Here is a 7,169-nt window from a genome sequence, read left to right as displayed (position 1 = left end):
TGAGGGCAATGCCTGAACTTTCTTACTTAAATGTACTTTCCCAAGCGCTAAGCATAGTGCTCTGCATACAGTAGGTAGTCAGAAACAACTGATTGATTGATTGAGCTGAAATTCCAAAAAGTAGTGTCCTTACCTCAAATTGCCGTAATGGCAAACACATTATTGAAAGAGATTTGATTTGTCTGAGCGTGCTGTAGGAAAAGAATATGTGATTATTTTTCTGGCAGCATGTGTCATGACCGCAATGGAGAAGTATAGTCCTCTGAAGCCATTTAATTTCTGTTTTCTGGGGAAACCACTTCAGTTGAGTCACTGAAGAACTAGTCTGAACAGAGCCTTTGAGGAGATAATGTAGGTAGGGGCCCTGCCTGGGATGGTGGAGAATTTGGAAAAGGTGACTGAAGAGGAATTTTCACCTCTAATCTGCTGATCAAGTGGCTCTGTGATGTCAGGGAAAATTCTGTGATTCATTTGTTAATGCATTTTCAGGGGCATCTGACACTCTAGAAATGGATTTGGGGGATTTTTTGGTCCTCTTTCCTTCTTGTTTATTGTTGTATGGTCAAATAATATTAATAATGATATTTGTTAAGCGCTTACTTTTGTACTAGGCACTGTACTAAGTGCTGGGGTGGACATAAGCAAATCAAGTTGGACACAATCCCTGTCACTCATTCATTCAATTCAATCGTATTTATTGAGCACTTATTGTGTGCAGAGGACTGTGCTAAACGCTTGAATGTAGGGCTCACCGTCTCAACCCCCATTTTACAGATGAGTTAACAGAGACCCAGAGAAGTGAAGTGACTTGTCCAAGGTCACACAGCGGACAAGTGGGCAGCCAGGATTAGAACCCATGACCTTCTGACTCTCAGGCCCATGATCTATCCACTACATCAAGTTGTTCTCCATGATTCAGAGGTTCTCTCCTACCTCCTGAACAGCCTCTGGTGGGTCCCTCAGTCTTAGTGGGACTGGGCATAGCTGAAAGAGCATGAGGTTGGGAGTCAGAGAATCTGGGTTCTAATCCTGGTTTTGCCACTTGCCTGTTGTGCGACCTTGGCCAACTCAATAATAATAATAATAATGATAATGGTATTTATTAACCACTTACTATGTGCCAAACACTGTTCTAAGCACTGGGGTAGATACAAGTTCATCAGGTTCTCCCACCTGGGGCTCACAGTCATAAGCCCCATTTTACAAATGAGGTAACTGAGGCACAGAGAAGCTAAGTGACTTGCTCAAAGTCATACAGCTGACAAGTGGGGGAGCTGGAATTAGAACTCATGATCTCTGATTCCCAAGCCCATGCTCCTGCCACTTAGCCACACTGCTTCTCATATCTCAGTTTCTGCATCTGTCTTTGATCTGATTGTATTATACCTACTATGGTGATTAATAACTTGTATTTGTTAAGTGCTTAGTATGTGTCAAGCACTGTTCTAAGCACTGAGGAAGATACAAGTTAAACTCTTCATTCATTCGTTTATTCAATCATATTCATTGAGCACTTACTGTGTGCAGAGCACTGTACTAATAGCTTGGGAGAGTACAATATGACAATAAACGGACACATTCCCTACCCACAACGAGCTTTCAGCCTAGAAGATCTGTTTCTATTTGGTGCTTTTATTACCAAAGCCCCTTACATTAGTTATTTACTTCCCACAACACTCCTGTGAAGTAGGTTTCAGGTATTATAATCCCCAATTTACAGCTGGAGAAACTGAGGCACAGGGAGGTTAAGTGGCTTGCCCAATTCCACACCATGAACGGGTATCAGAGCCGGGATTTGAACCTGGGACCTCTGGCTTCCAGGACGATGGCACTCCCTTTGCACCATGCTGCTCCTGTCTGGCCCACTTGGTTATCTCGATGGCCCCATGGAGGGTCTGGTTCGGGTTCCATCCCAGATGTTAATAAGTGCTTAACAAATACCACAACTACTGTTTTTAAAAAAATATTGTTAGCAGCCACACTTGTGGCCTACAAGAAGCAGAAGTGAAGGAAGTGGAATAAAGAGTACAACCTCTTCCTATCGTCCTCTGCTTCCTCATCAGGAGCACTGCCTCTGGTATTGGGACCACCATGGTTAGAATGGCAGGTTCCTGGTCTATTTCTGGTGTTTTCTGCTGTGGCCACCATGACACAAGGAGCAGTGTGTCCTAGTGGAAAGAGCACGGGTTTGGGGGTCAGAGGACCTGGATTATAATCCCCACTCCACCATATGTCTCCTCTGTGAGCTTGGGCAAGTCACTTAACTTCTCTGTGTCTCAATTTCCTCATCTGTAAAATGGTGATGCAATGTTCATTCTCCCCACTACATAGATTGTGAGCCCTATGTGAGACCTAATTATCTTGTCTCTATCCCAGTGCTTATTAATAATAATAATGATGGTATTTGTTATGCACTTACTATGTGCCAAGCACTATTCTAAGAGCTGAGCACTGTTCTAAGTGCTGAGCACTGTTGCAAGTGCTGAGCACTGTTCTACGGGCTGATTATAGGGCTTGGCACATAGTAAGTGCTTAACAAACATGACAATTATTATTTTATTATTATGTCACAGTGGAAGATTCCAGGAGACATTAATCAGCAGTGGGGGCCTATACTCGAATACGCTGTGAGCAGGGAACGTGTTTACCGTCTTTGTGGTATTGAACTCTCCCAAGTTCTTAGTCCCCTCTCAGGATCTCACCTAGAGAGTTTCCAGTACTCATCCAGTCTCGGTTACGGGAGGGAGAGTTAAGAAGAGGTCGACCCATTCCATTCCTAGCTTGGCCAGTGGCTAGCGAGTGGAAAGCAATCTGCTACAGATCAAAACTCATCTGTGCTGGGCAGCAGCAGCGTGGGAGAGAGTCATCATCATCATCATCATCATCAATCGTATTTATTGAGCGCTTACTGTGTGCAGAGCACTGTACTAAGCGCTTGGGAAGTACAAGTTGGCAACATATAGAGACAGCCCCTACCCAACAGTGGGCTCACAGTCTAAAAGGGGGAGACAGAGAACAAAACCAAACATACTAACAAAATAAAATAAATTGAATAGATATGTACAAGTAAAATAAATAAATAGAGTAACAAATATGTACAAACATATATACATATATACGGGTGCTGTGGGGAAGGGAAAGAGGTAAGATGGGGGGTGGAGAGGGGGACGAGGGGGAGAGGAAGGAAGGGGCTCAGTCTGGGAAGGCCTCCTGGAGGAGGTGAGCTTTCAGCAGGGCCTTGAAGGGAGGAAGAGAGCTAGCGTCGAGGATGGTGGCTCAAGTTTGCTGCACAGAAGAAGGAAATGGCAAACCACTTCCATATTTTTACCAAGAAAACTCTCTGGATCCACTACCGGAACAATTGCAGATGGAGAGTGGGGTGTTCTGGGAGAGATATGTCCATGGAGTCACTGCAGGTTGGAGATGACTCGACAGCAGAAGACAAGTGCTTAGTACAGTGCTCTGCTTAAAAAATACCATTGATTGATACCCTGGTTGGTCTGTACTAACAAATGCCCTGTTGCCATTGTGTGGACAGAAAGGCTTCTATTCTCTGGAGTGCAGGAAATAATGTGTGTGTCTGCGCGCACTCATGCATGTTTATGATTTGTGTCTATCTGACGCTATAAAAATGTATGTATCTGTAACTTCCCTCTCATTCCCCTTATTCTCTCTTTGTTCCATTTGTGCTTTTGTCCCTTGTGTTTCTTGCTCCACTTTTTGTCTACCAATTCATCCCATGGCCCCTCTCTTTCTCTTCTCCTCGATCCTGCTTCTCTTTTTTTCTTCCCCTTCTGAAGTCAGTTGAAATTTTTCTGTCATTTCTGCCTTTTCAAGCTATCCCACTTTCAACTCTAAAAAATCTGGACACCTCAAATAGGTATTTAGAAGCAAGGCAGTTTTTTAACTTTGGACCCATATTGAGAAGCAGGGAATTCTTCTTAAAAAAATGCTTTATTAAGGTTTTTCTCTTGCACTTAAACTGCGCTGTAAGGTTTACAACTACAATTGTGAGGAAGCTAAAAAAATTGCTTTGAGGAGGGGAAAGGAAACTCCCTTTACCTCTCTCCCATGCATTTAATGGTTGGCTTTACAACATTTTTCCTGCACAAAGGGTCCAAAGTCACAGGTGGGGAAATTACTGACTTTGTCGGTGTCTGTGTCAGAAACCTCATCCTTTCTTCTCCTCCTGCCACTTTTACTCACCATACCCAGTTGTATCTTGTCTCCAAGCACTTTCACTGGCTGTTGCAATCCATGTGACTGCTTTTAGAAAGGTGTCAGTCCTTCCCCAGTGGGAAGTGCTTGAACTGATGAAACTGCCATTTCACTGCTTTTCCTTTCTCCACCCTGTCACTTTTCTGGCTCCAGACCTTTCAGGTAGAGGCTTGGGTGTAATGTCTTCACCATTACCAGGACATAACTGTTGGATGCTGCACCTCTATGAAAATCACCTTGGTGACACGGGCTGGATTCTTTTAGCCTCTAGGGCCTAAATGAGCTGGGGTGGTGAAGACACAGAGCGAGAAAGGATGTGGGGATTTGCAAGTTCCTTCTTTTCTGGCTTCCACAACAGCTTCCTGAAAAGCAGTAGTGGGGGCAGTTGTCTTGAGGGCCGAGACCATGTCTTCTACTTTATCTTGATGATGATGATGGTATTTAAGTCTTTACTGTGTGCCGAGAGGTGTTCTAAGCACTGAGGTAGATACAAGGTGATCAGGTTGTCACACATGGGGCTCACTTTACAGATGAGGTAACTGAGGCACAGAGAAGCGAAGTGACTCGCCCAAAGTCACACAGCTGACAAGTGGCGGAGCCGGGATTAGAACCCATGACCTCTGACTTCCAAGCCCGGGCTTCTTCCACTAAGCCATGCTGCTTATCTTCCCAAGGAGCTCTGCATATTCATTCATTCAGTAGTATTTATTGAGCGATTATTGTGTGCAGAGAACTGTAAGCTCATAATCAAGCAATGGTTTTTATTGCTGTCTATGTGCAGAGCACTGTACTAAGCACTTGGGAGAGTACAATAGCAAACACATTCCCTGCCCACAATGAGCTTATAGTCTAGAGGCGGAGACAGACAGTAGTGTAAATAAATAATTTATAATATTCATTCATTCATTCAGTTGTATTCATTGAGAGCTTACTGTGTGCAAAGTACAGTACTAAGCGCTTGGGAGAGTACAATATAACAATAAACAGACATATTCCCTGCCCATAAAATACAATTTAAAGATATGCACCTAAGTGCTGGGATCGGGCTGGGGGGGTGAATGGCAAATGTTCAAAGGTCATGGATCCAAGTGCATAAATGGTGCAGAAGGGAGAGCGTGCTGAGGAAAGGGGAAGGCGTCTTGGAGGAGATGTGACATTAAAAGTGCTTTGAAGGTGGAGCAGGTGGTGGTCTGGTGTATATGGACTGTGAGCCCAATGTTGGGTAGGGACTGTCTCTATATGTTGCAAATTTGTACTTCCCAAGCGCTTAGTACAGTGCTCTGCACATAGTAAGCGCTCAATAAATATGATTGATGATGATATGGATGGGGTGGGAGTTCCAGACTAGTGGGAGGACATAGGGAAGGGGTCGACGGCGAGAGAGACAAGATCAGGGCATAGGGAGTAATCTGGTTTTAGAGGAGCAAAGTGTGCGGGCTGGGTTGTAGTAGGAGATGTAATAATGAGCTGAGGCAGGATGGGGCGAGCTGATTGACTGTTCATAGTAGTATAGTGGTACAGTAGTACAGTGCAATCGCTTAGTACAGTGCTAAGCACTTAGTACAGTGCTCTGCACACAATAAGCGCTCAATAAATATGACTGAATGAATGAATACTCAGTAAATTCTAATGAAGACAAAAATGATGAGGATGATAAAGATGGAGTACAGGGCAGGGTCATTGCAAGAGTCATATAAATTGGGTCCCACACTTGGAGTAAACCCTGTCATGCTGCTATTTCCCCATTGTGACCTGGTGGTGATGAGGGTTCTTTGTCACCTAATATCCCCTGTGGGGAAACAGTGGCAGCTGCATAGTAATGAAAACCTTGCCATCAGGACAGCAGAGAAGCAGGGACCCTGTTTTTGTGCCCTGGCTGTGCAGTCCCATGACAGCGCTGCTACCCCTACTTGTTCTGGGATATGTAAGAATTATGGTTTCTGTTAAGTACTTACTGTGTACCAAGCACTGTTTTAAGTGCTGGGGTAGCTACAAGTTAATCAGTTGACCCATCCCTGCCCCATAATGGTGCTCACACTCTTAATCCCCTTTTACAGATGAGGGAACTGAGGAACAGAGAAGTGAAGTGACTTGCCCAAGGTCACACAGCAGACATGCAGTGAAGCCGTGATTAGAACCCATGACTTTCTGAGTCCCAGTCCTATGTTCTATCCGTTAAGCCACGCTCTTTAGAAACAAAGCACTTGGCTAGCATTGACTAGCATTACTAGGACTTTGGGTCATATTTGAATTGAAGGACAATTTTACAGTAGGACTTCAAATCTCAGAAATGCTCCATTGTCTTTTTCCAGGTCCTGTATTTCCTGGCAATGTCTCGATTGCAATTTATTTGTTTATATTTATATTCATGTCTGTCTCCCCCTCTAGACCGTAAGCTCTTTGTGGGCAGGGAATGTGGCTGTTATAGTGTTATATGTTTACTTTCCCACTGTTCTTCATTCAGCAAGGGCTCAATAAGTATGATTGACCCAAGCGCTTAGTACAGTGCTCTGCACATAGTAAGCGCTCAATAAATACGATTGATGATGATGATGATTGACTGACTGACTACCTAAAAATTGCAATCTATATAATGATAATAGTAATAACGGCATTTATTAAGCACTTATTATGTGCAAAGCACTGTTCTAAGCACTGGGGAGGTCACAAGGTGATTAGGTTGTCCCACAGGGGGCTCACAGTCTTAATCCCCATTTTCCAGATGAGGTAACTGTGGCCCAGAGAAGTTAAGTGACTTGCCCAAAGTCATAAAGCTGACAAGTGGCAGAGCTGGGATTCGAACCCATGATCTCTGACTCCCAAACCTGGGCTCTTTCCACTAAGCCACACTGCTTCCCCATTATCATCACACATGTTCCAACTTGGTTTATCCCTCACTGTAAAGTTGTTGAGGGAGCCTGACAAACTCCAGTTGAGGTTACCTGATACTT

General features: G+C 44.1%; 1 non-coding gene across 1 annotated transcript; it reads left to right on the top strand.

Moving 5' to 3' along the window:
* Positions 1–2,684: 2,684 nt before the first annotated feature.
* Positions 2,685–2,822, top strand: LOC119927511. The gene has a single exon (XR_005450507.1). It is a non-coding gene; the product is annotated as a small nucleolar RNA SNORA7 (small nucleolar RNA).
* Positions 2,823–7,169: the final 4,347 nt, after the last annotated feature.

Source organism: Tachyglossus aculeatus, chromosome 4, assembly GCF_015852505.1.
Source record: "Tachyglossus aculeatus isolate mTacAcu1 chromosome 4, mTacAcu1.pri, whole genome shotgun sequence".
In the NCBI taxonomy this organism is placed as follows: domain Eukaryota; kingdom Metazoa; phylum Chordata; class Mammalia; order Monotremata; family Tachyglossidae; genus Tachyglossus; species Tachyglossus aculeatus.
The sequence above is the reverse complement of the archived record's forward strand: the minus strand, read 5'-3'. Positions and strand labels throughout refer to the sequence as shown.